Raw genomic sequence first — 16,506 nt, 5'->3', positions numbered from 1 at the left:
ATTATATGCTTATTAAAAAATTTTTAAAAATTTTAAAAAAGTAAAAAAAATCTATTACTATGAATTTGATTTTTTAAATGTTAAACTTCCTTTTATTCCCAGAATAAATTTCACTTGATTATGATGGATTATCTTTTTTATATGTTCTTACATTCAACTTGTTAAAGTTATATTTAGAATTTTTGCAACTATGTTAAGGAGGGCTATAGGTCTATGTTTTTCTTTAGTTAAAAAGGTTTCACCTGGTTTTGGTATCAGACCACCAAATGCTGGCCTTATATAATAGATTAGGAAGTTTTCGGTTTTCTGGAAGAGTTTATATAAAACTGATATTATTTTTTAACTATCTTATAGAATTTACCAGTGAAGCTAGCTGGGCCTGAAGTTTTCTGTGGCCCTGGTTTTTCACTACAAATTCTATTTCTTTAATGGATATAGAGCTATTCAGTTATTATTATTATTATTTCTGTTCTCATTCATATTATCTGAGTTGTTGAATTTATTGACATAAAGTTCTCTGTAATATTACCTTGTCATCATTTAACATCTCTGGAATCTGTAGTCACATTTTTCATGCCTGGTATTAGTATCTATCCTTTCTCCTAATTAGACTTGCTAAAGGTTTATCAATTTTATTGGTCACTTTAAAGAACCACATTGGGCTTCCTTGAATTTAATGTTTCTGTTTTACATTTTTATTGATTTCTATTCTAATATTTACTTCCTTTATTCCACTTACTTTGGGTTTTATTTGCTCTTCTCTTTCTAATTTTTAAGATGAGAACTGAGGTCACTGTTTTGATACTTTTCTTTTCTATTAAGATTTTCAGCACTATAAGTTTCCCTTTAAGTACTGCTTTACCTGAATCTTGCATGTTTTGATGGGTCATATTCTCATTTTCTTAGTTCAGAACAATTTATAACCTCCAGTTTTATTTCTTCTTTGAACCATGGGCTATTTGAAAATGTGTTTCCAAATATTTAGAGACTTCCCTGGAGTTTTACGTTATTGATTCCTCATTTCATTACACTGCAGCCAGAGAACATACATTCTTTAAATTAACTCCCTTTATATTTATGGAAACTTTGGTCATAGCCAAAGATATGGTGTGGTCTATTTTAGCGAATGCCTCATTTGCATGTAAGAAGAATGTGTATCCTACTATTTTGGGTGGAGTATTCTGTAAATATCAATTAAGTCAAATTGATCAATTGTATTTTCTGAGTCTTCTATATCTTTACTGATTTTTTGTGTGTACTTGTTGAAATTACTGAGAGAGGAATGTTCAGTCTTAAGCTATAATTGTGTATTTGTCTATTCTTGCAGTTCTATCAGTTTTTGACTGTGTTATACATGTATAAATATTTAGGATTATTAATTTAGCTTGATAGGTTGGTCCATTCATCGTTATGAATGATCCTTTTTGTTCTTGGTGATATATATTCTTTGCCATGAAATATTTCTGGTCTGCTATTAATCAGTCCACTCCAGAATTTCCCCCCCTCATTTAATGTTAGTGTTGTACACTGTATGTTCACTATGCCAGGATTAAAATAAAAACTTAACAAAAATAATGTTAAGATTGTGTATTTTTTCCATGCTCTTACTTTTAGCCTGTTTCTATTTTTATATTTAAACTGGTTTCTTATAGGCAGCGTATATCTAGGTCTTGCTTTTTTAATCAAATCTGACAATTTCTGCCTTTTCACTGGGGTGTTCCTATTGTTTTCATTTAATATGACTGTCAATATAATGGAGTTTAACTCTACACTCTTGTTATTTCAGTTCTACTTGTCCTTCCTGATGTTCCCTTTCTCTTCTTTTTCTTCATTCTTTTGGACTACATGATTATTTTTTAGAAGATTTTATTTTGTTGTATTTTTTGTTAGCAAATTAGCTATAATTCTTTGTTGTTTATTTTAATGGCTGTTTTCGGGTTTATTGTATTCATCTTGAACTTCTTCCAGTTACATTATACCACTGCACATCAGGTATTCTAATCTTAAAAGAGTGTATCTCTGCTTCTTTTCTCTTGGCCTTTGTGCTATTATTGCCATGCATTTGACTTCTACATGTATTATAAACCTTAGAGCTTATTGTTATTATTTTTGCTTTAAAGCATCTATTATCTTTACAGAGATTTAAGTTTTAATAAAAATGTTTTATATTTGCCCCTATTCTTACCATTTCCCCTGTTCGGAACTCTGCCTGCTCAGCACCTCCTTCAAATCAGTCTTAGAAGGAGTACAGTTTAAAAACTATAGCTAACATCTTCTCTTCTTGTTGTTGCCAAAGTTGGTTTATGTTACCTCGTCAGTGAAACTGGGAAGCAGCTGGCACTAAAAGCACACTGAAGGTCGTTAATAAATCAGTATTGTGGAAGCAGAAATAGGACAACATCCTTTCTGAAAATTATTGAGCTCTTCATAATTTACTGAATCCGTTTAGATCTCCTCTGTTTGCTGAAATACATGATGTTTTTAAAATGCAACAATACAACTCACCTGGAAAACTTCTGCTTTCTTTCAACACTACGGTGTTGAGACCTCAAAGAGGAGGTGACAAGATAATTTGGACACCCATCAACTCCTCAGCTCTTGGCATTACCATTGTACTCTGGGAGTGCCAAGATCTTGCAACCTCTGGATTTGGCTGTTTGAGCTGCAGGTGCTGGGGACAGACAGCCCAACAGATGACTGTTATGAAACTGGTACCGACAGATCAGCTTTTGAAGAGGAGAGAATATATAGTCACTCTCTATTCTCAAAGTAGGCCTTGATGCAAAATGTGAAGCTGGCACAGAAAGCTGATCTAAGTGGGCCAGGTGCCTGGTACCATCTTTTCCACATTTGCCAGCTGTTTTTCTTTGGCTGATGTCCCCAGAAAAGCTAACCTTGATCCCATAAGACACATGGAAGTGTGCAGACATGGTAAAGCTGTGGTACAAGTAACATACATAGGCTGGCATAGCAGCATGGGTGTAGGTCAGGGTGCCCTTTCCTTGTCCTTCCTGCACAATGAAAGCCACCAGACTTCTGGCTGTCAATTCTGGTACTATAGTTTCCAAAGAGGACACCTACAGCCATGTAGACCCTGAGGGATATAGTTCAGGCTGGAGCTGGGGAAGAAGCTATACCGGAACCAGCTGACGTTTACTGATCGGCATAAAACATTGTGCCAGGAGCGAAGAGTAATTTCAAGAAGTGTGATCCATGTCCTCATCCTCAAGGTATTCAAACTGGGCGGTGAGATGGGACATAAGTAGCAAAAGATGATCAAGAGATAAATGATGATAATTAAGTAATGACTTAAAGAGGCAACACATTCACTGCCAAATGAGAATTATAGATGGTGAATTTATGGAGATCAGAGCAAATGCAGACTAGCTATACTTTCATGGCTTTTAGAAGGCAGAGATGAGCTGACTTTTAAATGGGACAAAGTCCTCAGCAGTGGTCAGTTAATACAGAAATAGTGAACCAATTTGAAGGAGATACACTTAGGTATTTAGGACCATGAACCAAGTGTTTAGGGCACAGGGAGTCCAAGAAGGAAGCTTAGCATTGCCATATTGGTTTTGGTCACTGAGACCTTATTGGGGTATCACAGCTGTGAAAAACATGGATTCCAAAGCTCTGTCATTACTGGCTGATGTAAACTTGAGACATTTATTTCCCTCATTAATCTCAGATCCTTCATCTATAAAATAGGAAAATAATATTACTAAATTTCTTCAAAAGGCTTTTTTAAGGATTAAATGAATGTATACATAGCAATTAAACATGTAACAGTGTGTGACACAGAGTTAATATTTTATAAATATTAGCTAATAATGGTGATTGTATCAGGAGTAGTAAAGTTTGTTGGGATCATATCTTAAAATAAAGTCCGTGACCTGCAAGGTATTGGCAGAATCTTCTCTTCGCATGAGGTACCTGAGGCTGAAAGGTTATACAAGTAGCTAGTGGCTGGGTCCGTGGGCTAACTCAGTTGTTCTGACTTCCCGTCTTGTGCCTTCCTACTTACCACACTGCATCATAGCCTATAATTAAAAAGCCAGGAATGGTGGATGTGGCCAATTCAGGGCTGAATTGGGCAGATTTGAACTCAATTTCACCTTAATTTGTTATCACTCTTTTGGTTCTGAGTAAACTGTGGTATTTTGTTCGGGGTTCTTCACGCGGTCGCCTGCCAGCGTCTGATAACCAGCTGGAGGGGCAGCAGTGAAAGTCTGGCATTTGATAGTGAAAACTGCCTCGTACATCCCACAAGGTTCTGGCAGTCAGCCCACACCATGGCCTGGGCCAAGCGCTCCCTGGCCAGGCTTCAGGTCAGCAGAAAGTGATTCATTTTTGTTATGCATTTGAAGAAAGCAGGAGAATCACAGGACTTTAATGAGTGTATTTAATTGGGGCTTTTTCTCAGGAGAAGAGAACATGTCCTCTTGATATCTGTCATATGAAGAGGCAAGATGAGAACCCTAATGACCTGAGCACAGCAGGGCTCCATTTCAACTACAGAAGACAGAGCTGTGGGGAAGCGCCAGGCTGTCAGGAAGAGACATTTTCAGTAGGAAGGTTGCCTAAGAAAGAAGGGCTCTATCCTTATAAGAAGCTGGAGAGGGAAACATGATCAGGATAGCTTTCCTTGCAACCAGGATATATTACTTGTGTTTGAGGTTTTCCATGGGACCAAAAAAACATGGTGGGGGTCTCTTTTTTGGTCACTGGATACCGCAACATTCTCAGCTTTGTCTGGTAAGCCTGAATCAAGAGAAATCACAGATCTAATGCATTCAAATCCACTGACACTCATTGGATGTTTAGTATACACAGAGCAAGGAAAGTGCTTGAAAATACTTTATAAAGATGAAACTGCTATAGTCCCTGTCTTCCACAAACTCACAATCTACTTGGGGAGACACAAGTGAAATGTAATACACACCTTTTGGGGCAGCTTCTTTGCTCACACTGATTCCCCATTTTCCAGATAGAGCCCCTCATGTCCAGGGGAGGGAGGTCTCTAGCAGAGCTACACAATAGGTAACCTTCCAACTTGTACAATGACGTTTGTCCAAAGGTAGATACTGGACCTAAGCTGTACCCATCTATACCCTCTCTGTTTCTTGGTCCAACTCTCTGTCTCTCCTTTAAAACTAAGAATAAAAAAGACAAAGACTGGCTACCATTGACATCATATGGCATTAATGGCAGTACTCTAGGCAGAAGGTCCATAAACCCCAGAAGTTTCTTTCCTTTCCAAAGTAAAAACTTCTTTCAGCTCCAGAAGACACTTAGCAGTCTTTCAAATAATTACCCCTGCCTTAATTAGTTCAAATTGGTTTTCTGCCATCTGTATTCAAAGAGGCCTTATTCAAACAAGTGATATGATTTAAGAGGGTGATCAGTAGAAAATCTGGAAATAAGTAGGGGGAGAAAGGATAGCAAGCATCTTTCTAAGTGCTTCTAGCAAATATGAAGAGAGACTACACATTCCCTTACCCTTACAGAACAGAGCTCAGAAATGCCAAAGACATCACACATCGATGAATTCCTTGGTATCTACTAGCAGTATCATAGAGTAGGAGGAATTCTATCTTGGGAGTCAGAAGTCATTTTCTGATTCTAGTTCTTTTACTAAAATCCTGGATGATCTTACATTGGTCAAATTGCTCCCTCTCCCTAGGCCTTATTTTCAATATATGCAAAGTATAGATTAATCTCCAAGTCCCCTTCCAATTCTATAACCATTGACTGCTCGGTATGATAGATTCTGCTTTCCATCACATAACCAATATAAAAATAGGTCCAATGTCCCAAAGGATCTAGAACAACACCAAGTACTGTGTTATACACAGGAGGTTATGAGCCAACCAGAACAGAGTTTCTGCTATCAATTGGAGGTTTTCTATTGTTCTCTCTCAGCGGGCTATTTTGTACATCCCCTTTCTGTGTATGTGTCTGACAGTTTTTCAGTCGAAGAGAGCATTGCCAGAAATAATTGTTGACGGTACTATTAATATAACTAAATATTTTGAGTGCTTCCTGTCAGCCACTATGCTAAGTGCTTGCCTCGCATGATCTCATTTAATCCTTTCAAAACCATAAATTTGAAGCAATTATTTTCCACATGTTATGGATGAGGAAATTGAGGCTTAGAGAATGATTTGCCCAAGGTGACACTTTGCCTTAGGCTTGATTGCCTTCAACATACATGGTTTTAATATCCCACAATGAACCACCCTAGGCTAGTTTATTGTTTAGCGAGTATTTACTGTCTGTGAGGAGGTGGGAGAAGAGTTTATAAGTTAGTAACATTTTGGATTTGAACACTTTGCATATAAAATCTGAGAAGACAAGGGTGCTTGGGTGGCTGAGTTGTTAAGTGTTTGCCTTCAGTTCAGGTCATGATCCCAGGGTTCTGGGACCGAGCCCCACATTGGGCTCCCTGCTCAGCGGGAAGCCTGCTTCTCCCAATCCTCCTGCTTGTGTTCCCTCTCTCACTGTCTCTCTCTGTCAAATAAACAAAAATTTTTAAAAATCTAGAAAATAAAAATAAAATCTGAGAAGATGGATTTTAGATTCATGATTCCTTTTTTTTTTTTTTAATTATTTATTTGAGACAGAGAAAGCGAGAGTGAGAGCATGAGCAAGGGAAAAAGGGAGCAGGGAGTCCAATGCTGGGCTTGATCCCAGGACCCCTGAGATCATGACATGGATCTAAGGCAGACACTTAACCAACTGAGCCACCCAGATGTCCCTAGGCTCATGATTCTTAAGAACTTCCTAACCACCCGAGCTATCTAAAAATGAAAAAGATGGACTAGAGGTCATGAGTTGCTTGCCACTTAGATGTGTTTCCCTAAGTTGGATGATATTTAGAGAAGTTTTAAGAAAAAGTGAACCACTGCGCTGGATAAAGAGGGTTAATGTGCATAAACTATGAGATCTCTGGCATTCCTGGGCTCTTATGGAAATGCTGAGGTTGGCTGTTTAAGATACGGCCTGGGGAAAAAATAACTCTTAGACCTATCATGAAACCTATAAAGGAACATGGAGTATTACCAGGGCTAGTCATGCAATCGCATGACTTTTTATCTCGTACAGACTATAAATCAATAAAATTAATGTAATGAATTTGAGCCAGCATCTCACCGAGAGAAGAAAGGGTGCAATTTATCACGTGTGTGAATTGCACAATGGATAGGCCTCCTGCAGCTCAAGTCAAGGGGGTTGATTTCTGCTCCTTTGCAATGCAAACCCCAGTTCTATTATTCCTTTTGCAACATGATTCTCACTGAGTGTCGGATAAAACCCAGTGCTTTAGTATTTTTCTTCCGCTAAGGAAAAGATCATGGCTTTTTTGTTTGGTTTACTGAATTTCTACCACAGATTTGTATGTTCCACCAGGAAGAGTAAACATTACCCCTACTTTGTTTTGTTCTCTGCCCCTGGCTTTGTCTCAGGCAGTACGTGAGTATGTGGCAAACTATTTTCTTACTTAAAAGGATATGAATGAGACTTTTGACATTAGTATTCTTGGGTTTGTATAATTTAAAATGGGCTCAAGCTTTGCATAATTGAGCATGGGTCCTGTCTGAATGATCAAATGAGACTAAACTAGAGCCAAAAAATTAATATTTAGCATTAATATTAGATAAGCAGTCACGTATTCTTAGTATGTCAATGTTATCTTCAGGTGCAACTATTTTGTATACAGATGGACAAAGAACAAGCAGAGGGAATGAAGGGAAGAAGTTACTCACACTCCCAAGATCCTATGAATGTAGCCATAAGTCTAGGGCTAGAGGGATGGACCATGGACTTTCTCTTCACCCTGGACTCTTATCAATGCTCTTTCTTTCCTTCATCAAATCCCACTCCACTGTGCTGATGAACAGTGAAGCCAGGTAATGATTTGCCAATGTGAACACCGAGATGGAAATGAGAGCCAGGTTTCTCAGCCCCAGGGCTCAGAGCTGGATGAAGTGTATGGTTAATTTGGGATGACTTCTCAGGGGCTTTGGGGCTCCATGCTGCTTCTCTGGCCAGTCGGTATAGAATAGGCACAACCTGAAGCAAAGGATCCCCGATGTAGGTAAAGTTCTTGTTTAAATGCTCTGGGGCCCCACTGAAGTGAAAGCAGGTTCTCTGAGCATGAATTATCATGAGGGATTATTCTTTTTTCTGAGACAGAACAAGGAAGTCATTTACAAGGGACTCCAGGCAGAAGCTGGAGGAACAGTTTCCCTAACGTTCTCCAGGAGACGATGAACATAAGCATCCCTCCTTTGAACCCATGTGATGTGATGTGAGGAAGTGAGACAGTTTCCTCAGCGTGCAGGAAGATCCCATGATCCCCATACGTATCTGGCAGCTTTGGGGCCCCTGACAGGAGCCTTGGAGACTTGGTCAAAGATGAAGGCAGCTGTGGCAGACTGAGGTACCATGTGACCCTCAGGCTTTGTGGACAAGAGACTGCATTTTTAAAAAATTCAATTAGTCTACATATACTACATTGTTAGTTTCAGATGTAGAGTTCAATAATTCATTGGTTGCACATAATACCCAGTGCTCAAAGAGGCGACATTGATATGGGGATGCTTAGGAATCATGTAAGATACCCGTTTGGGAATGGTGATGGGGAGGGGAGAACATTATAGGGGGATGAGCGCCAGAATCATGTTGATAGAGTCCAAGAGCCTGAGAAATATGGATTATTTAGGTTGAGAGATAATGAAAGTCATGAAATCACACAGGACAAGAGGCTCTTTGTACCTTTCCCAACTGCCCAATGCTGCTCTTCAGGACATTCTTCTTTCCAAGACTGTCCTTGATGTCCATTGATTTTTAAGTATGTAATTAAATGGCTATAAATTGGAAAAGAACATGATATGATTTGCCATCAACTCTAAGCCTTTTGGTTTATGATGTGCTTGCTTTTAACATTTTAAAATTGCATTTCCTTGCTATCTACCAACTGCAAGTCTCTATAACAGATGCCTGCGAAGCTCACCGCCATGAATAAGATAAGGTCCCTGGGCTGCAGAGCTCACAGCACTAGAGATGGGAGAGAAGACATATTCATAGCTGTTGCCATAGAAGGCTGTTTGTGGGACGTGGCTTGAGTGACACAAAGGAAGTATTTTAGGAGTTGAGGCAGGAGGAAGCATATCTTGCAGGTGACCGCAAGCCAGACTCAATGGATGAGCTGACATTTTTCTAAGACTTAAAGTCATCCAGGCAGTCAGATTCATTTTCATTGCAATAAAAATATTTTAATTACATTAAGTGCACACAAATCTCCAATAATAACTGAATATTTATTTCTATAGTGACATGTATTCAATAAGTGCTAAAAATGTGCTGATTTCCTTCTGATTTGAATACTTCTTGGTAGACTGGTGTCAGGCAGTGTGCCCCTACAAAGTCCCAAGTAAGTCATTTTGAACAGAGGACTGTTCCCTGCCATTCCATGTGCAGTTGTTTGAAGATGGGAAGTTCGGATAACCAGGCCCTCTTGTCCATTTTGGTTCTGAACCAAGGAGCATGTAAGAATTTAGAGTAAGGCAGGTTGGTTATTATAAATGAAGCTGATGTTAGAGAATGTAGTTTCTACTTACGGACCAGTGGGTTAACTAATATTGAATCCCAGATGTAGAAAGACTTACTCTACGAACCCTGCCCTGCTAGGAACATCTGCCATTGTAAAACTCAGGACATGGAGAAACAGAGCAGAAGGCAGGCTTCCTTCAGAAAAGATCTCAAAGTATAAAAGGAAAGATAAGGGATAAAGATGATACAGTTTCAATTTTTAGTCCTCATCACTCAGACATGTCACCTCTCCTCCATAGGCAGGAGTAAGAGAGGTGGAGAGGGGGCAGGCTGCCATAGTGATGGAGACTCCACCACGTGGAGGGCTGGTGTGGGAGAAGCGTGCCCACTGCCCAGTCCCCATGATAGTACACCTGAGAAACAAGCCAGAATCAGTATAGCAGAAATAACAGCTCCTCTCCCTTGAAAGAACCAGCTGCTGCAGACTGGATGAAATGCAACGAGAGGGGGAACAAAGGAGTCAGTGCCACAGAGATGCACTCTTGTTCCCAGCTTCCTATCTCTTCTCTCTTAGATCACCCTCGCCGTCCTCATGCCCATCCGATCTTGACTTCACTTAATGAGTAGTATCATGCTATCATTCCTCAGGACATGGTGGGAAAGAAAGTGTCTTTGCAGGCAGTTATTTTCTTAGGAAATGTGGATAGTCCATCATTTGACCCCATACCGTGAGATCCCCTTTCTAGTTTTTGTATGTGTATGTGTTCACGTGCGTGCACATGTGTTCCCAGGTTCCAATCAGTCCCTCATGTTGCTCATGGAGTTCTCTCTGGCTTTCTCTAAATTCCTTGGATCCATTCTTTCTTACTTCCACAGCTGGAGAGAAATATACATCCATTCTCTATGTAGAGAATAACTGCATACATTTAATCCTCAAAATCCATACATTATTGCCAGATATATACTTAATAAATGAAATTATCATGCACAAATGCTAACAAAAGATTCTAATATGTTGTTAGGGATGAATGTTTGTGTTCACCTAAGATAATGTGTTGACATTCTAGACTCCAATATGAAGGTATCAGGAGGTGATGAGGTCATGAGGGTGCAGCCCTCATGAGTGAGATTTGTGTCCTTATAAAAGAGATGAGGTCTGTCGCTCCTTCTGCCAAGTGAGGAAACAAGAAACTGCAAGTCTGCAATCTAGAAGAGAGTTCTCACTGGAAACCAACCATACGAGCACCCTGATCTTGGACTTCTAAAATTATGAGAAATTTTTTTTGTTTATAATTTTGTTTATAAGCTACCCAGTCTTGTGGTACTCTGTTATGGCAGCTTGAACTAAGACACATGTCAGTATTTCTAGGAGCCAAAGAGCCTCATGTACCAGGAAACTTGCATTCAGTTTCAATGAGCTATAAGATTTTGGTAAGTTACTTCAACTTCTCTGTCCTTGGTTCTCTATTCTGTAAAATAAAGGAGTAGGATTCCATTGTCTTTGAGGTCAATGGGTAGGACTTACAGGTGTAAGTATTTCTTAAGATATTAAAGTTATACATTTTTCTTATAAAAATTCCAACATTACTTGAATAAAGAATCCAAGTCCTACTTCTCACTCACTCTTCTTCTCCCCAGATTTGATTTTATGGAATCACATCTTTATGGATTTGCTTATATATGTATTTACCTTTGTACAATACTACTTTTCCCCATAAATGAGATATTATGTATAATTCTATAACTTGGCTTTTTCTTTTTACCTAAAAATACAGCTTGTGGTCTTCTCATTTCATAATACTTGAACTCTCCGTCAGCTACAGTCAGAGATTCCAGGTTATGGATGTACTGTGTGATTTATGAGGCTCTGTGTATGTGTGTGTGTGTGTGTGTGAGAGAGAGAGAGAGAGAGAGAGAGAGAGAGAATAGTTAGGTTGAGCTTAATTTTGTGCTATCATAAATGGGGCTACAATAAATGCCTTAGTAAATTCCTCTTTGTACATATATGCCAGTATTTCTTGGATGAGCGATATCCAGAAGTAGAACTTTTGCTCCAAGGGGATATGTACTTAAATGTAGAGAGAAAACCAAAAGGTTGGGATTTCAGCAGTGAGATTGGAACTCGCTTTACTTTATGCTTTATTCTCATCAAAACTGCTGCTTAACATCTCCACTTGGATGTATCACGGATATCTCAGTGTCCAAAATATGACTCCCATTTTTCTCCCCAAATCTTTTTCTTCCCTGGTCTTCCTTACTTCATTAGATGGTTCCACTATCATCTCAGTATTCAAGTCTGCAAGCCAGAAGTCGTTCTGTATTTTACCTTTCTGTTATCCTTCAACCAAGCCTTCTACAAAAGCTGTTGATTCTACCATCAAAATATAACTAGGATCCATTCACTTTCAGGCTGCCATTCTCCCTGATCTGGTCTACGGCAGTAACTTCCTAGCAGACCTTGCTGTTTCTAGCTTCACCCCCCTCCCCCAAATTAAAATGCTTTCTCCATACTGCAGTCAGAGCAATATTTTTAAATTATAAATTTGATCATAATATTCTTTTGCTCTAAGTTCTTCAATGACTTCTTATCTCACTAGAAATGAAACACAAAATTCCTTCCATGGCCTTGTAGATCCTACATGACCCTATGTAATCCCACTTCTCTGACCTCACTTGGAATCTCTTATATTCTGGCCATTCTTATTTCAATTCAGGTGCCTGAGTTTACCAATTCCATTCCTACTGCAGAGACTTCACATTTTCTCTCCCCAATTCTGGGAAGCTCATTTCCTGTTCTTTGCACGGTAGGCTTCCTTTTATCCTTCAGTTCTTGTTTTGATGTCATGTCTTCAGAGATGCCTTCCCCAGTGCCCCGTGTAAGTAGCCCTGCCTCTTGGTCCCAGGTACTCTTATTACGTTGCTCTCTCAATTTCCTTCATAGCTCTTAGTAGACTCCAGAATGATCTTGTTTTATTATTTGCTTGCTTGTTTTGTGTGTGTGTACCCCCCACTAACAGTTAAGCTCTATCAAGGCAGGAGCCCTGTGTATTTTTTTTCCTTGCTCTGGGTCGACAGCCAATGCTCAGCAAAGAGATCTGAGTGAGTGAGAAAGCCTTTCCAGCAGGGGTTAATACCGGCCATAGGAGAGGTACAGAGAAGGGAGAGCACTGGGTAATAACAGCTGGAAGAATGGAGGGTGATTGAGGGAGGAGAGTTGGGCAAGAGATAACAAGAGAGAGGCTGGAAGGACAGTGTCTGCAAGGTTGCAGAGAGTCTCCAGTGACAGAGTTGGTCCTCTAGGTCCCTCTGAGCATTCTAGCTTGGCTCCCTGTCCCATCACATCACACTGCTGCCAGTAAGAGTTGCATGCACGAGAGGGCAGCTCTGTGCATCCTGGCATCTGAAACGTGGTGCAGGATTTTATTTTTTAAAAGTAGCTCTTGGCACATCTGCTTTATATTTCACTTTCAGAAAGGTTCAGTATCTCTTTATATTCACCACTTGTTTTTCTAGATTCACTGTGATTTGGCTTTATTCGAGCACTTTGATTTGGAAGAACTTAATAAAGTAGTTTTCCAATAACCTAGTGGAAAACTATCCATTTTTTCTAAGTCATCAAAGGTACAGATTACCCTAACAATTAAAAAAAAAAGTCCACAGTGACTCTGGAACCATTAAGGTATGTGATAATCTCATTAAATTTCTTAGTATAATTAGCTACTTCTTTTTCCTTAGGGGATATTCATATTCTTTTCAATTAGAAGATATTTTTAGGTTTTTCTAAAATATGTAATTTCCTTTGTAAAAGAAAATGTTCTCTTTCTTTTTTGTTGTTTGAACAAAACCCATTTATTCCTTTGAATAATTTTGGATGCATAGTTCTTGTTTACTTGGAAATATAAATGATGCCATCTGAAGATCAAAGGATGATTTATTTGCAGCACTGGTAGCTCATGGAGAAGGTGTTAAGGGCTTTGAGTTTCAGCATCTGCCTATTTTCTAGAATGTCAGTCACTGAGGGGAAGAGCAGGGAATACGTACCTCGGGCTCTCGTTCAGAATGAGGCCTGAGCCTGCTGTCAGTCCTTGGGGGAAGCTTCTAAGTGCCCCACTTCTCACCAGCAAGAACTGCTAGAACGAACATTTTTGTTGCTAACATGGAAGTCAAAGGAAAGATGTGCCTTGCTTTATAGGTAATTTCTCAAGAGCACTTAGCTACGGCAGAGGTGCCTATCTTTATTAGACACATTAGGGATGTTAGTATAGGAATTCTCTCCATAGAGGACTGCTTTACTTTTGCTATATGAACAAATTTTAAGCAAAACATAAAATGTCAGTCTGTAATCAACTTTCTAAATAGATAAATATTCTATTTTTTGACAAGATTTTATTTATTTGTCAGAGAGAAAGAGAGAGAGACTGAGCACAAGCAGAGGGAACAGCAGGCAGGGGGAGAAGCAGGCTCCCCACTGAGCAAGGAGCCTGATGCAGGACTCTATCCCAGGACCCTGGCATCATGACCTGAGCTGTAGGCAGGCCTTTAACCAACTGAGCCATGCAGGCGTCCCAAATATATAAATATCCTAAACTCCCTAATTTAAGCTGCATTTTCCTTCTCATCCCCAAAGTTTGTTCTTTGTTGTTAATATGTCACCATTAGATTCAAGGAGCTAAAGTGGTTGTAATTGGGATGTTATTTGGTTCTTATTTTAGACTGGAGTTAGCATATTAATAAAATAGCATATGAGTATCCTGCTGTGTAAATTATAAACTAAATTTTCAGAATGTGCTTGTAGACAATAACTACTGAGACTTGTTGGAACATCGCTAACTTTTTTCTATCATTTAAGTGCTTTATTATTTTTTCCTCCTTTCAGTTGTTTGGAATAATCTGAAAATGTATTCCTCAAGCAGTGGTTTTGGAAAAGGGAGGAAAACAGAAGAAAAAGAGAAAGGAAGGAAGGGGGAAAGAAGGGCAAGGAAGGTCAGGAAAAGAGAAACAAGGAGAGAATAAAAGAATAAAAGAAAATTCAGGAAATTTTTTGTCACTCTTTTCAGGGTCTTAAACTGCCTTTTGAATCATAGTGATATTAGAATTGTGGGGTTTCCTTTGTAATGATCTGTTTTATTTTATTATTTCATTCAAAAATATTTTGAAATAATGATAGGTCTACTGGAATTGCCAGTGCATTCTTCCCTCAGTTCTCCCCCAGGCTTACATCTTATGTAACTGTAGGATACTATCAAAACCAGGAAACTGACACTGATGTGATGGAAGTGTACCGCTCTCTTCCTTTTTAATCTACTACCTCTGCAATCAAGAGACCGAACTAGTCTATCACCACGATGACCTCCCTCTTTCTCACACCTCCCTCTCCTCTCCACCCGCCCATCCTTAACCACCATGCATCTCAAATCTATTCTCTGGCTCTATAATAGTGTCATTTCATGAATGTTATATAAATGGTATCATTCAGTATCTAGTGATTTGATTCTGCTCAGCACAGTTCCCTTGAGACGCATCCTTCTTGTCTGTTCATCAGTAGTTGGGGCCTTTTAGTTCTGAAGAGTATTTCAAGGATTGTGTTTAAATGGTTTGATACGTGCTATTATGTTCTCTCTTCAAGATAACATTGTTCAGACAATTCTATGGTAATTCTGAGAATATAGTAATGCTATATATGGTAAGGCCAATTCCTTTTATGTAGGCCTCTGGTTCTCATGCATGTGATCCATCCTCTAGAAGTTCCCTTCTCCCCAGAGCTCCACGACAGATCTTACTTTCATAAAACGTGCTGCTGCATTTTGGAGTGTTCTGTTTTTATCCCTCTTTCCCATGTCGTGTCAAAGGAGAAGGGGCATAGCTGTCTTCTAGTGCTCACAGCATCTCTTTCTTACGCTTATTAACTCTATGTTGCCATGTGTTCCTTCTTCACAAGACTGCATGCTTCTTGAAGGTAGGGGAAATCTCCCTGCAGTTCCTGACACTAAATGGCCTGTTCTCAATAATTGTTGGTCATGGTGCTTTTTAAAATTTAATTTTATTTTATTTTTAAAGATTATTTATTTATTTATTTGAGGGAGAATGAATGAGAGAGAGCATGAGAGAGGAGAAGGTCAGAGGGAGAAGCAGACTCCCCAAGAGCTGGGAGCCCGATGTGGGACTGGATCCCGGAAGTCCGGGATCACGACCTGAGCCGGAGGTTGTTCTTCAACCAACTGAGCCACCCAGGTGCCGGGTGACGGTGCTTTTGAATTTAAGAGAATTAGGTGAGGGTTCTGACTTTGTTGGCACATGGAAGTCCCCTGGGAAAATTTCTAAAAATATCTGATGCCTGGGTCTCACCCTCAGAGACTCTAACTTAACTGATTTGAAGGACAGTAAGGGCATTTTCAGAGCTCCTTGGTTCTGATGTGTTAATATCTAGAACCACTGCCAAGCCAAGATTAGACAGAATTTAATCTATGAAGGAGACATTGTATTGGGCTGTTCTTCTCTTACCAATCCATAATAGTTTTTTGGGTCAAAAATAAGCATTTACTTGCATCTTGATGTTTAGATGCCTCATGTATGTTCACAGAATGGTTTTGTATATGAATCAGAATACGATTTTATAAATTTTGCCTGTCACGTTGATTCCATGGCATACCTTCTGCAAATAGGAAAAGTGTGTTCTCTACTCTCCATAAAATTTAAATCAATTTGAAACACATTTCTGAGGCTTCTCAAGTAGGCATTAACCAGCGGTTTTCAATCTCGGCTGCACATTAGAGTCAGCTAGGGAGTTTTAAAAATCCCAGTGCCTGGGCTGCACCCCACACGAATTAAATGAGATTCACTGGGGATGAGACCCTGGTATTGGGACTTTGTACAACTCCCTGGGTGACTCCAGTGGGCAACAAGTTTGAAGACCATCACCGTCAACCAATACAGTTCCTTTTAGACACTGAT

This window comes from Meles meles, chromosome 4, assembly GCF_922984935.1.
Source record: "Meles meles chromosome 4, mMelMel3.1 paternal haplotype, whole genome shotgun sequence".
NCBI classification, from domain to species: Eukaryota; Metazoa; Chordata; class Mammalia; order Carnivora; family Mustelidae; genus Meles; species Meles meles.
The sequence above is the reverse complement of the archived record's forward strand: the minus strand, read 5'-3'. Positions refer to the sequence as shown.